The 16,705-nt window shown below is 35.8% G+C and overlaps 1 protein-coding gene across 2 annotated transcripts in view; it reads left to right on the plus strand.

Annotated features, from left to right (window-relative positions):
- The window catches only part of LOC148830690 (cell adhesion molecule 2-like), a 691,585-nt gene that overhangs the window by 595 nt on the left and 674,285 nt on the right, over positions 1 to 16,705 (plus strand). The window lies entirely within an intron of this gene.

Consider the following 16,705-nt stretch of genomic DNA (forward strand, 5'->3'; position numbering starts at 1 on the left):
CTTAACTTGGGAAAAATCTATTCAAAAACTTATATTTTTTGTTTGCGGGTGATGAGAGTATTTTTTTTCTTTTTGCTGGTTGTAGATTTAAGCGTTGTTAAAGGATAGGTTGTGTTTGCTACAGTACTTAACTAGCGCATTAACATTATGCTAACTGCAACGAGGTCTGGGCTTTACACATTGAGTATCAGGATGTTCCATCATTTACGGTGCATTAAATGGATGCATTTCATTTCTAATGATGACATGCAGCAAATGATTAAACTTTTAAGTTAAGTTCTTAAATAACCACGATAAGACACGTAAGATACTGTGCATTGCTATAGACAATTTAAAAATAATTTCTGTGAAGGAAGGCACTATCACTGAAACTAGTGTGAGATGGGATTCTCGGTATCTTCCGTACATTTTGCAGAAACTGAAATTACTCTTTTGTTCGTTATTTAATATATGCATTGAAACATTGTATGGTTAATTGCGTTATGGGCATTCATTTGGAGGGTTTAATTGGTTGCTTTTTACCATTTTATTTGTTTTTATGGTTTAAATTGTTGGCATTCCACATGGATTCTTCGCTGACCTGAATATGGTATTTGCAGCAGTCTGCATCTTGGGGTCGTAGTAGCATAAGCTTTTATTTTTCTGGGCGGCTCAGGAACGATTCTCTCTTTGATTCTGTCAAGGTTGATCTGTGAATCAGCCTTTCCTTTACCACAAATTTAAATCTACAATTATACAATATGTACAGTATCTGTATATAAGGTATTGGAAAGTATGACTGTTTCCTGCATTTTACTGCTCTCCATCTATCCGTGTTGCTCAAAAATAGTATTTATGCGGAACACTACATGATATAGTATACGTATGAACTGTCTTTGCTATTGATATGAATTCAATGACCTCTCTCGATTACTCCATACACCTTAGCGTAAAAGTTAAGGAATAGTCTACGCACGTACCAGCGTCCAAGGTCAGAATACTAGTAAGTGATTTAGGTTACATGATATTTTGTTAAAGGTGTAATTTGAATGTTTGAAAGGGTTTTAAATATTTCTGAAAAGAATGAGGCGCTTCTCTTCAGAGCAGTGATGATCGTGGATGATAGTTTCGAATTATGCAGATTTTGACTGAATGAAAACGCGCACAAAGAAAAACAGACAATATGACTATTTTACAAGTCAGTATAAGACTTCAGTCAAATTCATTAAAAGCGTTTAAAAATGTGGCTTTTTATCCTTTTGTCGATTCACTCTGTCCCACCAATGCCTTAAGATGCAAAGCCACCGCCCAGCAATACTGTTAATGGATTTCATGTTTTCGCCAGTTATCTTTCTTGCGATTTTTTTTTACTTTTTAAATTCTGCACTTAAAAAAAAGCTTTATTAAGGAAACATTACAACAATTTTCTTCATCTTTCAAAGTGAACACGGGGCTTAGAAAAGTTACTATTAGCAATTGCTGGTATGGTGAAACGTGCCTCGTCTTTCAAATGTGTAACTGATGGTTTCATCGCCTTGTTTTTTCCCCTTCTTCCTTTGTAGTACACAACACATTCGAACTAAAAGTGCATAAGGTTTTTTTGCGATCTTAGTAACCAGCGGCAATTTAGCGTTGCTAGTGTATCTAACCATAAAGTCTGGCCACTGCCTAGTACAGTACTGTACGTCAATGCTACAACTTCATTTGTTCGGACCCGTTTCTCCCATAACATTATTAATAAAGATAAGCGAAAAATAATATCGGAAACAAAACATACAGTACTTTAAGAAGAATACCCGTAAGATGTGGAGTAATTGAATAGTGGCGCTAGGTTAAATTTGTAACATTCCCATTTGCAGTGACACGGTTTAAGGATACTGGGTTACTAAAAAAAAAGACTGGAAAAATAAGTTACTCAGTCAGCCTCTCCCGAGAAAGGCCTTCGCAATCTGTAATCTGAGTTAATTAACGGATTTTGATCGATTTCAGCTCCAACCATCACAGGGATGCGAGAACGGAAGGAACACATCATTCTTATATCCCCTTTCTGGCTGATATTGACGCTACACCCTTTAGAATAGGTTGAAGTTCCGAGAGAATTTAGCTCATTGCTGCTTGTGATGTTGACTGTTTTCAAGGTGGCAGAAGTTACTTCTACAGGATTGAAGATGACATCAGAATTAAAACGTATTTTTAAATGCCTGAGACATTTCCCTATCAGTAACCTGGAGTGATATTAAAATGAGTGCCAGGTAAAATTGTTTCTGTATAGAATGAAAAAGGCCATTTCCCCCGTTTTTGGTCTCTTTAGTTTTCTTTTATTCACAGACTCCTTGTAAAAAAGTTGCTTTTTCCCCCCCCCCGCACAAAATTAAAGAATCTGTCAATGTATTGTTTGCATAGATAGCATTCTGTCATTTATTACAAGACGTGGTATTTATATTTGGTGTGCACAGCTTAAAGTGACTAATAAACTGTGATGCCCACAGTTAAGTTTTTCATTTCTGTGAATACACTATTAATCATTGCTTTATTTTTCTACTCAGTAAATTTCATGATCTCTAATCCTGTCATATAAATGAGTAACTGAAATGCATTGCTTCCTCCCCCCCCCCCATTTTTATGTCAGTGTCATGAACTGTGAAGTGGTTTTCAAGTAACTTGGCTTGGGGAAAGGTTATAAATTATTGATCTGGAGATGATTCATTTCTCAAGTCTGGTTTGCAGGTGCTCTCTAGGCTTTTATATTTAAAAGCCCGAAAAACTTATGCAACGAGACAACCTCTAAAAGCAAATTTCAGAAAATCCCACAACATCACATATCCTCAATGAAATTTGAATATTGTCACATACAGCTGTTGACTTTCTACCAGCATGACAGATGGTACTGGGTTCTAGTAGAATCCTAGAAGCGCTGTCTGGTAAAGTGTTAGCCAGAGCAGGTTACTGGACAAAAGATGAGGATGTTCAATGTCAAATGTCAATTTGACATTGAGGTTCAATTGGAACCGAGTTTGCAGCAGTAGTTAATGTAACATACTTTATTCTTGCTCTCTATAAATTGTTCTGTGTTAAATGATATCCCATTTTAATAATACACTATATCAAAATCTCAAAGTATTTATATTTAAATGGATTAGTTAAATTGTGTTTCAAGAACTTTATCATACTGTAAGTATACATGCAGGCCAAACTCTGCAGTCTTGATGGCGGACATAGTAAGTACAGCCATTGTACTTTGGAAGGGCTGTACAAAAATGGGATCTTTCAAATCCATGCCACTGCAGGATAATCAGTACCTTACTGTATGTCTTACATTGATCGTGTTAAACATTAAAGAATTGCCTGAATAAGAAATCTTCAGTGTAACCTTATTTTATGATAATTCAGGTGGACACCTGCTTCAGCATTCATAGGCTGCAAAGGAACAAGTAATAGGTTTGTTCCATGCTGAAAAGAGAAGAAAACACAACGTTTCGTAATATACTGTACACAAGGTTTCAACGTAATTGAAAGACTCCATGGCCGAAACATTGTGTTTTCTTTATCTTTTCAGCATGGAATAGACCTATTACTTGTTATTTTATGCTATCCAGGTACATCTATTTCTAAAGACAGCTCTGGGACTTGAAACACCATATTACAAGATTACATAATTGGTTCAAGTTCTAAGTTTTTCAAGCACATAAACCTCTCCAAAGCTGCAGAAAAAGGTACTGTTAAAATTAATTTTGCTGGTTAGTGGAGAAATATAGCCTCTATTTGACAGTTCAATTGCATGTTAAAGTTTAAAAAAAAACATTGATCATCATTTGAAGAAGCAGCAATATAATTTATACAAGGTTTATTGCATTATGGTCAACATGCTATGGGGTGCATCTTGTGTCCAGAGGCACCACAAAAGGGGAAGCATCTAAGATTGAGAATGGCCTCAGTGTTGGGAATGACACTCTTCCATGTGTACAGAATATATTCATATAGTAAATATTGATTGATGTGTCATTTACAAAGCAGTAAGTTACATGTGATCTAAATCTTAGGATACTGCCCAGCAAACAACAGAGTCAGGTAAATAGAAATGATTTGTACAGTATATGATTCAGAAGTGGAGGGATACATGGTAATTAACAGGTTTTACACATAGGTAAGAACAATAAAGGATAGTTAATGTGAGGTGCAGAATTAAGACATAGTGGGTTAAAGAACAAAGAAAAAATATTCCCAACATCTAAGCAATGCAGTGTAAAATGGAATGATAGGTTACATACTCTAGTAAAGAGTGTAGTATACAAATCAAGACAGGGTTAAACTGTACAATGCATTGGTTAGATCACATCTAGACACTTCATACAGGTATACAAGAATCCAGAGAAGTGCAACAAAATTCATTCCACACTTACTGTAATGAAATGGGTTGTGAAGAGAGGTTGAAGAAACTTAGCCCTTACAATCTTAGTACAGTACACAATATAGAGAGAGATCTAATATTAAAGTAAACCAACAAAGTTGATTCCAGTGGTTATTCCAGGTAATGTTCAGTGATTGGAGTGTGGAGACATTAGTGGAAACTGTAAAATTACATAATAGAAAAAATATTGAGAGCTTTTAATATGTGGAGAGCATTTTCCAGATTGTTGGATGCTGTGATGGGAAGTGGAGAAGTGGAATGAAGTATTTCTGCTCTGCCGTGGGTTACCCAATCCCTGCAGAATGACTAGGATGTTGAGTGCCAGTCACCACTTTTTTCCCCTTTAAACTGCAGTACTGTATGCTGTATAAATATGCTAGCAAGAGGAGACCGCCATGTCTATATCAAACTTCATTGCAACTGTAGTGTCTTCAGATCACATCTATAGTACATGGGTAAGACAGAAAAACATGTATTTGGACAAGTGATAAATACAGTCATCAGTTGCCAGTTTTGTTGGCTGTCATGCATTTTTGTTTTTCATTAATTTCTTGGCCAACACATTGGAAAAGGGTGTTTTTCAATTTCAGTTTTTTCCCCTTTGGGTTTCCATTTTTTAAAGAATTAGTTTTAATTATCAAGGAGTATTCTACAGATTGCCTCATGTCAGAATTTGCATTATGTAGTTTGTTCAGAATTGTCAGGGACAAAAGCAATCATGGCAGAATAACGACAAAACAAGACTAGACCTGCAGAATTTATTTCCTACATAATAGCAGTTTTCCTCAATGTATTCCATGCAGTGTCCTTTCTGTTCCCTCCTCCCCATCTCTAGTGTGACACCTGCTGAGATATTAGGAATTTCCAATGATCAAAGAAGCTCTTTTGTTCTTTGAGGTGATAAAAAAGTAGAATGAAAGGTTATTAGGAGCAGAAAGTATACTTCTTCAGAATAGTGTACACCTTCAGTATATTTCAAACTCTTTAGAGAATGAGCTTTGAAAAGATCATCTGTTTATATCATATAGAATTTACAGTGACAACACACATTACGAATTGAATGGGTCTTTGACCCTTTCGCATAAGCAGAACAAAAATAATTGAATGCTTTTGATTAGGCACGCATATCTTACCTCTGATTCCCCCCCCATGGAGTTCCACTTATTAATTTTTTTAAATTAAAATTTTATTTTTAATGAGAATATTCAGGTGTTTGTCTGCTTAAAGAGCCTGTAAGATTTACTTTTACAGTTAGATTAATTAGTTGCAATCAAATTTGTTCGGTAGCAAATTCTTCTGCTTTCCAAAAGTAAAGATGGAAAAATGGCCTGAAATACAATAAATTGAATATATGTTATGCATATACGAGATGCAAAAAAGCTCATTTCCATACACTGTAGTTACTTGCTTATCGTTGCTTATCGTTAATTTTGCCATGGATCCTATAACAGGCTCATCATTGCCTGCTTTGCTATATGTACTGTAGAACATGAAAATGGTTTTGTGGCTTGCATGACAGCAGTTACTGTACATGGGTTATTTTACACTTGATAGAAAATTGGTGATTCAAAAACTGAAATAGTGAATACTAGGAATGGAGTTGTTTGTGGTTTTATAAATGTAGAAAGGATTTGGTAAACCAAACTTTCGGTGCATATGGATAAATTAACAGTTTTTAAAACCATGTCATTGGCTCTTTAGGTTATTGAGAAAAATGTGTATGTCTCTCCTTGAAATGCATTTGGCAAATGAAACAATTCAATGAGTCCGATCTGTGTAAAACAGTGGAGATGACCCCTCCTTTGTTTTTAACAGTGTAAATGTGATGCTTAACAGAAATCTTTCTACCAGGTAATGTTTTATTGAATGGTGCATTTTATTGAGAGTTGCATCTTTATCATAAGTTACTCTCAGTAAGCATTTAAAGTAATAACTAATTTTTCCTTGTATAAATCACATTCTTAAGGTGATTTAAGTTTGATGTCAATCATACAAAAGTACAGTAGATAAAGATATCTTCAGGACACAAAACCTAGACCATCTCCTACGTCTACAGTAGCAATGTCAGTCTAATACCATGATTGTTTAAATACAATATAGACTGAAGTAGAAGTAGGAACAAAGTATAACAAAAAGTCTAATGACAAATACTTAGTCTGGAGCATTGTTTCTTTTTGAAAAGAGTCTGCCATCTTGTCAAGGGGCTGTGAATCTATTAAAGAAATAAAACTGAAGCAAAACAACGTAAGAAATAAGATTTCAGACTTCATTACCAGAAGAATCTTTTTTCTTGACAGAGAAGAATGTATAAAGATACACTTTGAAAGATGTCGTAAGTCTGTGAGACAACAGCCATAATTGGGATCTGTCCATTACAAGGACACATCCATTTAAGTTTTCAGAATAGAAAGTGCAATAATTGTCTTCGATTTTGAATGCATTTTTCTCACGAGTAGGAAGCCTTTCAAACAATGATATCTGCCACCAGAGGTCATCTATATTCATTGGCAGGTGAGGATCAGGAATAAATGGGGTCACAAATAAAACCCTGTGTTATTTGGATATGTTGTGAAGTACAGTATATTAAAAGAATTTTCTGACATTTGACTATTCTGAAGTTTATAGTTGATCTTAGAAAAATCTTTGTTAGAAAGCTAAGGGAGTTCATTTAACGTTAAAGGGAAGAATATAACACCTGGTTATTTAAAAATACTTAAGAACTTGTGAAAATAAGCATATTTTCTTAATACCAGTTACATTACATGATTGCACGAAATAGCAATTTTTAAGAATAGTTGTATTTTGTAACATTAATTAAAAGTTGGAGTTGAGAAAAAAAAGGTGGAAAAATTCTACTACCCTATTGATTTCCCGTAAGGTTGATCTACTGATGTACAGTAGCTCTGCAAGTTACCAGCAAAGAAATGTTCAACTAGTATACAGCACTGGGTGGGATAGCTGACTTTCCAAAGGGTCGTACATCAGAACCTATTGTATCTGTGTAGTCAGAGGCCCCGGCGGCTGAGTGGACGGAAGCACCGGTGTGAGGTTAACAGGGACCAAAAATACAAAAAGAGTGGAAAAAATGCAACAACAACAAAAAAAAGAAAGAGTACTGCTGTGCTGCGTTACCTCAAGATAGGCTTACCCTATATAACGGGGTCCAGCCTGGGAAAAAAAGAGCCGCTAGCACAGCGGTGACCAGACTGGACTTACCCTATTTAGAGGGGACCAGTCTGGCGAGTAGGGCGCGTAAGGTCAAATCAAAACGAGAACTGAGTGCGTAACAAAAATGCATGTGTATGCCTGCCCCAGTGAAAGTGTGTGATGGGACAGGCAAAAAGAAAAAGAAAACCTTAAATCGGTTGCAATCCCCTCCTGGGCTGTCGGAAAAAAACTCCTCCCCCCCCCCCCCACTTTCCTGTTGTCCCCCTGCTCATCCAGTCGGAGGGTGTCCAGTGTGTCTTTATAGGACCAGCCCAGCTGGAAGCCAAAACAGCTGGGACTACAGAGGCAAGGCGTCACCCTTCTACCAGAGATCCGCCTCCACACTGGACACGCCCCCACGTAATGCCAGACTAGTATAACCAAGTGTAAAAACCTACCTGAAGGCATTACTTAAGATGTATCCTAATTAACCAGTCTAAAAACCTCTGACATGTACCCAAATTTACAGACATTAAAAAAGCACTTTCAATTACATTGGGCAGCTTGTTCTAGTCACGCAACATTTATGTAAAAGACGACCTTGTGTACTTCTGGTTCAAGTTCTAGTTTTTCCATTATGTCAGTAAATACTGAAGGCATATAGATTATTCTGATTTGGACATTGGTCCTGCAGTCATCTTTAGTTCACAACTATTGTAGTTTTTATTTTTTATAGACTTATTTAGTGTATGGACCAATAAACGTTTGAATGTGTCGGAAATATGAAATTCTCAGGTGACAGTAATTTTCACTTATGAACTGGCATATTTAAATGCCATTTCAACTGGTGTGGTTACTTGAACAGGACACTTTTGGTTACTGGAAACAATTACTGTACCAGCATACAGTAAGAGAATGAAAATTAATATACAAAGATAATTGATTCTTTCCATACTTCACAATAGTACATTAGATGTGGCCCTTTTTCCAGGAGATCTCCTTTCTTTCTTTATAAAAATGGCAAACCAATATAAATAGGTATATTACTAATTTCTGTGCAGTCTGCATTGCAGATTTCTGAAATTTTGACAGGATCATCTGACTGCTGCACCCTCTCTCCTGTCTTTCAGCCTGTTGTGTTTGGTTTATAGGGTGGTAACACCATCTGTTGCATGTGGGCTGTAATTTCACACCTAGACCAACACTGAACAATCAATTAATCTGGAACATGATGCAAGCAACATAAGTATTTATGAACAGAATAACTGTGCTGAATAAATATCGGAAGCCAAGAGTTTCCTTGTCCATTACTAACTAGTCAGAGTTGTTTTTTTTTTTCCCTGGGTGCCAGTTTCATAAGCTTTGTCCATCCATTTTCTGCTGCAGCACTCTTATAAATATATACATGATAAAGCGGAAATTTGGCTTTGGTTTAATGTAATAATTCTACTTTTGACATTAATCTAAAACAGTAATCTGAGCCAGTGGACAAATACCTGAAAGGCAAATAAACCTAACATTCAGATGTTTGACAGATAATTTGGTATAAAACATTAAATGACACCTCCAGGCTTGCACTGCAAATATGACTTAGTGCAGAGAAGGTGGACATATAAAATGCTCAGCAAAACAGCCCTCTGCCACCTACTAATATTATATAATAGGGCTGTCCAGGACTAGTCTAAAATCATTTAAAATTCAACTGACAATACCTAATCCTAAAGAACAATTAACATTAGTTTGGGTTGTTGTTGTATTGAAGACTATCGTGTAGTACAGTGCAGAGCTCTGTGAAATTGAGCACTTCTGCAGTGCAAGTCCTTTATTTTCTCTACATGCACTTTGTCTGATAATGGTAATAAGGTTTAGTTATGAAGAGCATGTTCCGAGAAGAATGAGAGTCCAATGGCTAGAAGCTTGCAAATCACTCAGGTTGTGCAAACTTAGGTATGTATGCAATTACAGTTCTTTACCTCTTTAAAGAGCTCCCTAATAAGAGAAAAGATACACTGGACAGATTACAATAGCCGAAAAGACAAATGTTTCTATGACATAGTCAATTAATATGGACACCTACCCTGGGGGAAACTGACACATTAATTAGGCTCTGTTTGGAGTCCGCAGATGACAGGAAAAAAAAATGTAAATGAGACTTGATTTTTTTTAACCTGAATTTCTAACTCTTATAAATTAAAGATCAAAGGAATAAGGTTTTACAGTGGAAGTTTGCTGTAGTGGCTTTCATGCTATCTTTTTCTGCTCATACAATAGATGGAATACAATATATTCCTCTTTGCTATATTGCACTCATGACATCTCTCCTCATCAAAACAATAGAGTGAAGTGTAGATTAAATAGCAGTGATACAGTATGCCTGACGTTGTAACTGCAAAAGGTGTTTAACTTCTGTTCTGTATGATGGGCGATAAACCCACACAGTATCAGATTTGGTGTTTGTTATAAGGCTAAAATAAAAAAAAACTATACAAATGATGCCATCATAGAATACTGATGTATGCATCCAGAGATACTCGTTGATATTTTGGTGAAATAAACATACCACGCTATTTGAACGTCTCACTCCTAAGTATATGTGAAGCTAAATGTCACCATAATGCAGAACTGTTCATTTATAACAGGAACTAGAACTGCGTGTACATTCAAAGAGCAGGTGAAGGAGCAAATACAAATGTAGCCCAACCTGTGTGCTTCATCTCCCTACCATCTTAACAGACAGATGATTAGATTGATCTTTCTCAGTGACCATTCAGTACTGCCCTCATATCTGGAACTGCCTTGAAGGATAACTGGTTGTGTTGAATTTTATAAAGGGGAATAATATTTCACAGGACAAGACAGCAAGGTCCTCTGTCTTGTGTCCTCAGTTGCATTCAAACGGACTCTGGAGGTTAAAGCACAAAGGGCTAATGAATTAACCTGCCACAACAATGACTTACGCAAGGCTCTCCATGGAAAATGAGACTGTAGTGAAGGAGAGGTTGGCATAAATGGGCTTTTCTTATTCTTGAAGTTTTTTCTTGCTTCACATTGCTAGGGCAACCTGGGGGAGCAATTCTGAAATTCTACAGCAGCTCGTATAAAACCAGTGTTTGCTCCCGAAAGAAAGGGCACTCTCTGAAGTTTTTTTCATAACTTTGGAGTCTTCTGCAATTTTAAAATCAAACTGCTTTCCTTTTGTCTTTGGGAGTATGATCTATAAATTAACAGCTTGGCAAAGCCCGTTGGAATGGAGAAGATCTGTATCTAAAGCCTGCGAGTTCTGGTCCTAGTCTCTAATAAAATATTTTACAGCATGAGCAGTCGTGCATTACTTCAGCAGTATATCATGAATAATCTAATACAAGAAGTATTTTCAATCCATTTTCAAATCAGCCTGCCAGACCTTAGTACCTTCAGATAGCATAACCTTTATAGGAATGTGTGGAGTAGAGGATTTTATCAGAGCCTGTAGAATAAAGAAAAAAAACTCCAGTTGAATACAGCATGAATATATGTTGATTTGCTTTTATTAGATTAAAGCTGTCAATCCCTAAATTGTACAGTGTACAATTGTACAGTGAGTCTTAAAGTAAAACCTATAGTGCTTATTTTATTACAGAAGTAACAGATGCCTAACCACCTTTAATTTTCTCTTCACAACCCAGACAGCTAGATACTATATTTACTAGTACTGTAGGCAGATGGTTTTCTTCCCCACCTTTGCTGAATTGAGGTACATTCAGATTGGAGCTAAATTGTTCTGCTTGGTAGTTTTCAGTTGGACGCTCTGATCTGAACTGAGTGAAACTTAACTGTGGGGAAATGTTTGAAACTCAATTGTGATGCTATATCTGCATGAGGCCGTTGCGAAGGACTCAAGTGGAACAATTTATAACGGTGGAAAAAAAGAAATGAACTGCGACCTGGGTTCAGTGAATGCATACATAATGGGCTTTCAGGATTATTCCCTTGTGCATTGTTGTGTTGGAGGCAAATATCAGTAGACAGAAAACCTTAGCACCATCTGTCTTGCACTGCCACATTACAAATCCATTATAAAGAATGCATGAGGGGGAAGAACAGCAGGTTTTACTTATTGATTGGACATTAAAGGAGCCAGAAAGTGTTTTCATACTGGAGAAATTATCAGTGTTGGTTCTCTGCTTCATAAACAAGGCGACTGTGCATCAAGTTGTAGTGAGACTTAATTTATAGCACTGTTCCGATTACAGCCGCCTCTTTTATTTGAAAGGAATCAATGTCCCCTACATTATTCAGACATCCCTTTCTTCATATAAAAAAGTACATCCAATTGTCTTGTTGGTCTTTGAAATTCAACAGCAGCTTTCATGTTTTTTCATGAGTAAAGAAATGAACATAGTAAATACCTACAGAATATGGTTTAAAAAAATAGCAATTTTACATGTGATTTAATTGTCATTTTAATACTAAAATCCGGTTAAGTGATATTGCCTTTGAATTCTTTTGTCACTAAAAGGTGTTTGTAAAATACTTTTCATTAAGTAACAATCTCAAAGTTCGGGGGTGAATTAGGGATTAAAGTGTTCTAGCTGATTATGGTCAATAACATCTTTAGGGCCCAGAATAAAACAGGATTCCTACTCCATTTTGCAAATCCCAAACTCAATGCTTAAGAGCATCTTTACAGATTTACAAATCTTTTGCAGACAGAAACCAGGGGGCATGTTGGGGATTTGCCGTTGGTGACTGGAGAAATTCAGTGACTCTTAAATGTGGTTATAATTAAACACTATAAGAGAACATGGCAGACAAATTACATGTTTCATTTCATAAATAAAAAATTGTATTGTCCCTTCTTCAAAGTATAAAATTAAGCAATACATTAAAAAAACTTAGAAGCATTTAAAGAAAGTAAAAGCAATATGGATTCCTCATGTGCTTGCCTTAATTTTACTAGCCATTACAACTTGACTCACCAAAGTCTGGTGTTTCCCCGTCATGCTTTGTATTTGTCAGCTTTGGTTTTTCTTTGGTGCTTCAGAAAAACTGTTGCATGTAGCACTAGATTAAAGACGGGTAATTTTTCCATGTGTTAAACATCTCCTGAAGATATTTGGGGTTTCAGGTCACTGCAGATAGCTGTTCCATTTTAGGCTCTGGGATTTTCTACAGATACAGTTTGTTTTCCAGGTGCAGAGTTATCAAAAAGGAACAAATGTCTAACTCCCACTGGAGTTCCTAACTCAATCAGCAAATCCTGCCTAAACAGCCAGATATCTAATCCCTTTACTGACTAATCAAGGCAGTATTTAAACTGCTTCACTTAAGTAGAAAGCCTTTGCTTTTTAATTTCAGTTCCAAGCATCACCATTGGTGTCTTTTTTTTAGATTTAAGAAAATTCTCACAAAGCCAATCTCAAACTATAGGTCTAAAGTTGTGTTTGCCACGCCCTTTTATACTCTGAAACACAGCCTAATTAACAACATCTGTTCCCCCTAGCTCAGCAAAGTACCAATCCTCCTGTTGCTCACTGGGATATGTAGTACTTTCCATGGTACGCCTTCAATATGTACTTTATAGAACAGAGCTGTTGAGGGTGGAGGCCTCTTAACATTCTTTATACACAATGCACTATTTCTATATCCCAGCTCCACAACATATAGTATACTGTATATACACAATATGTATGTACTGTATGTAATAAGATATTCACTTTATTGTATCACCAAAATGATTTATTGTATCATGGGGAAATTGAATTTAGGACAATGAACTATTAAAAAAGTCCATCATTATGATAATACAAAACCTTTACAAGTGTCTTCTAAAAAAATAGGCAGTTTTTCTTCCATTTTAATTTTGTTTCTTTAACCACTAATGCATTTGTGTAGCAGTAAATTTCAATGGTACTATAACACATTCCTTGTCTATATAAGAGACCAAATAACATTGTCTTCACTATATTCTCTTATATTTGTACCATGTTTTAGTAAGTATTAAATACAGTAATAGTACAGTAAAATACCACATTAAACACTCAGGAAAACACAAAAGGAAAATACTGAATATTTGGTGAAATACAATAAAAAGTTGAATGATAAATGCCCTTGTTTTCATAAATAAATTTAAATGTATGAATAAGTCTCTTACCTTTTCTTGTTCCCAATGGCAACTGACAGTATGAAGACAGCACATTTTCTTTCATCTTGTTTTTCTCTACATAACCACATAGGTTTTTCATAGTAAATTTTCTTTACTGGGACAACACTGCATGTCCCTTTCGTTTTAGCATGGACTCTGCTATTCAGAATTTTATTCCAAATTTCTCAGATTTCTTTGTCATGCTTTGTGCTCAGAAATACTGTGATTTTCTAGAAAATCTTCCTGCCCACTGTAATATTCTCTGCTTTGTTAAATTGCAGAAATTTTTCTTTTCATCAGTCCTGATGGCAACTTCCATATGAAGAAGTGTTTTTTCTCTCTTTTGCTTTGTATACAATCACAATAATGGGTTTTAACAAGCATTACCACAATATAACCTGATCTTGTCAGATCCTCGCTGGGGTGCCACAGTAGTACAGTGGTAAGCATTGCTGCCTCGCAGTGCGGGAGTATTATGTTCTGGATTCTGGACTTGGGGCATCTACGCAGAATTGTTATGTTCTCCCTATGTTCATGTGGGTTTTTACTAGGTGCTACAGTCAAAAGACATATAGTACTTGTAGTATTTGCCCTGGTGTGAGTGACTTTTGGCATTTGAGATCCGATGGCACTGTTGGTAAGAGTTGGGGTGTGACCCTCGGTGTCCTGACTAAATTCCATTCTGTTCTTGTACAAATTGCTTCCTGGCATTCTCCCTTTACTCAGTTGTTGCAGTTGGGACGCTGGTGCCAGGGCCGGATTTTGGTATTCGTAGGCCCTAGGCACTTTCACTCCGAAATGTGCAAAATGAGATATAAACACCAATTGAATTACTGTATGTCAATTGGCATGATGCACTTTGAACTATTCTAATGCTAAACCACGTGACTGATGGAGCGACCATCACTTCGATACTTCTAGTTTCTTGACCAGCCGCTAGATAGCATGTTATTATTTTTTTGGAGCACCTAGAGTCGATCGCAAGCATGTTGTTTCAGCTTGTTTTTTGTTAGTCCCTAGTGTTTCCCTCCTTCATAGGCCTTAAAAATTTTGTAGGCCCTTTGTAGGTACCTTTGTAGGTACCCATAGTACCTAATGGGAAATCCGGCCCTGGCTGGTGCACAATTGGTGCTGTGGTGGAAGAAGCTGATCTCTTTGTTATTTGTTCTTTGAGATAATAAGTGGTGCATTAAAGCAAAGCATTTTCTACTTTCCACCAGCCCTACAATAAAATAAGAAAAAAATCTTTATTTTGGTTTGACCATCTCATATTCAATAATGCACAAACTAAAATTATAGATAGACTTCAATATAGGGTACAGGCTAGTTGCAATATATATATAAATAAAAGACACCCTTGATCCCTGTTTTTAAAATGCTGAATAAAGTGATGAATATTTTGGCAGAATCTTGTTTTAAGTACTAGTTGACTTCACAATTATGGGATATGCATTGACAAATATGTTTTCCATTTTTTCAATTTTCTGTATTTTTAACATTGCATTATGCACAGTTTTAACTGTGTTTCGTTAGTTAATGATTAATCAGCATGTTTTTATCATGACTTGAAGAGAGGAGTGTAAATTAAAAATTAGACTTGTAAATTTACATCTATAAATTGAATCATCTTGTGATTGAATTTATGCAAATACAATATTAAAATCTTGTGACTTTTTTGCCAAAAAAGTCTGCTCTCAGTTATATTTCCTAATCCCAGATATTCTCTTAGATATTATATGTACCTACAGTACATCCAGTTCTAAATTAGACTCCCTTACAGTATTTGAAAGAATGTCTTTAATTTACGAGACCATCTGCAATTCTGCACCATGCGGTGAAATTTTATTCTGTTAATGGGGTTGCCGTGATACATCCTGAAATTATTTATGTTGGGCAATTTGAATATATTTTTCATTCTAAAGTGCACTTTTTGCTTTAAAATGTTATTTTGTTACAGACTGTATTGAATCTGTGGGCATAAAAACTATATATATTTAAAACTTTGAAGTTTGATGTCGTCAGTGTGCTGATTATCATCAATTAATATGAAAAAAGATCAACCCCAAGAGTCCTGAGATTTGTCTTATGTTTATTACATCTATTCATTGAGCCCTGAACAGCATGCAGTTTTTCATACTAAAGTATGTTGTTTTCCAGTTCTGTGAATTTTAACAACTATGTGTTGTTCAAACAATAAAATGTAATTGATATTGAAACACAAATTCTGTTCGAATTAAGAAAACATGAGGATGATTTTCAGGGACCTAAAACTATTAACAGAATTGTTTTTCTTTATCTGAAGGTTTCTAAATAAATTAATAAGAAATAGATTTTACAATGTCAAATTGGTATCCCAAGAAGAAAAACACCTCTCAGCCATACGTTTATATATAATTTTTGTGTATTGTTTCTAATGAAAATAACGTACAGCAAAAGTCCCAAGCTGTGTGGTTCATTGGATGTATTTTTGCCTTTTCATTGGTAGTCTAGAAGCGTGTTCACCCTGAAGCAAAACATGGGAAGATATTGCCTTAGGATGTGGTGCCTGAGGAATTCATATGGAAATGTGATCTGAGGTGACAGAACAGTAGAGACCTGAATATATCAACAGATGTATTGAGCAGCTAGCAAAACTGTTTTTTTAAGTAAGCAACAACATTTCAGAAGTTTGTCTCTGAGCAAGTATAAGTATCAGAAGAAGTCAAAAACAATCTTTTGGGCTCAAAATTAAGATAGAAATGCATAGGAGCTGATCCAGGGTGGAAGTGAACTTTTGTGTTTATGGCAGATTCTGAAGAGCATCTTATCAGACTCAGACTCACATGTGCTACGAATGAAACTGTAGGTTCATTTTATCCCATTTGTTATTGTAACCTATGTGAGTTTCTCGGTAATCCTTCACAGGCTCATGAAGGTGGGCAATTTACAGTTTTTCAGTGTCATTTTGTGGTGCTCTTCCCATTCTCACTTTCCTTAAACCAGGTCATCACTTAACACAGAATTCATTAGTACTGATAATATTTTAACAGCCATGTTACAAAGTAGAT

The sequence above is a fragment of the Atractosteus spatula genome, chromosome 7, assembly GCF_055471065.1.
Source record: "Atractosteus spatula isolate fAtrSpa1 chromosome 7, fAtrSpa1.hap1, whole genome shotgun sequence".
Taxonomy (NCBI): Eukaryota; Metazoa; Chordata; class Actinopteri; order Semionotiformes; family Lepisosteidae; genus Atractosteus; species Atractosteus spatula.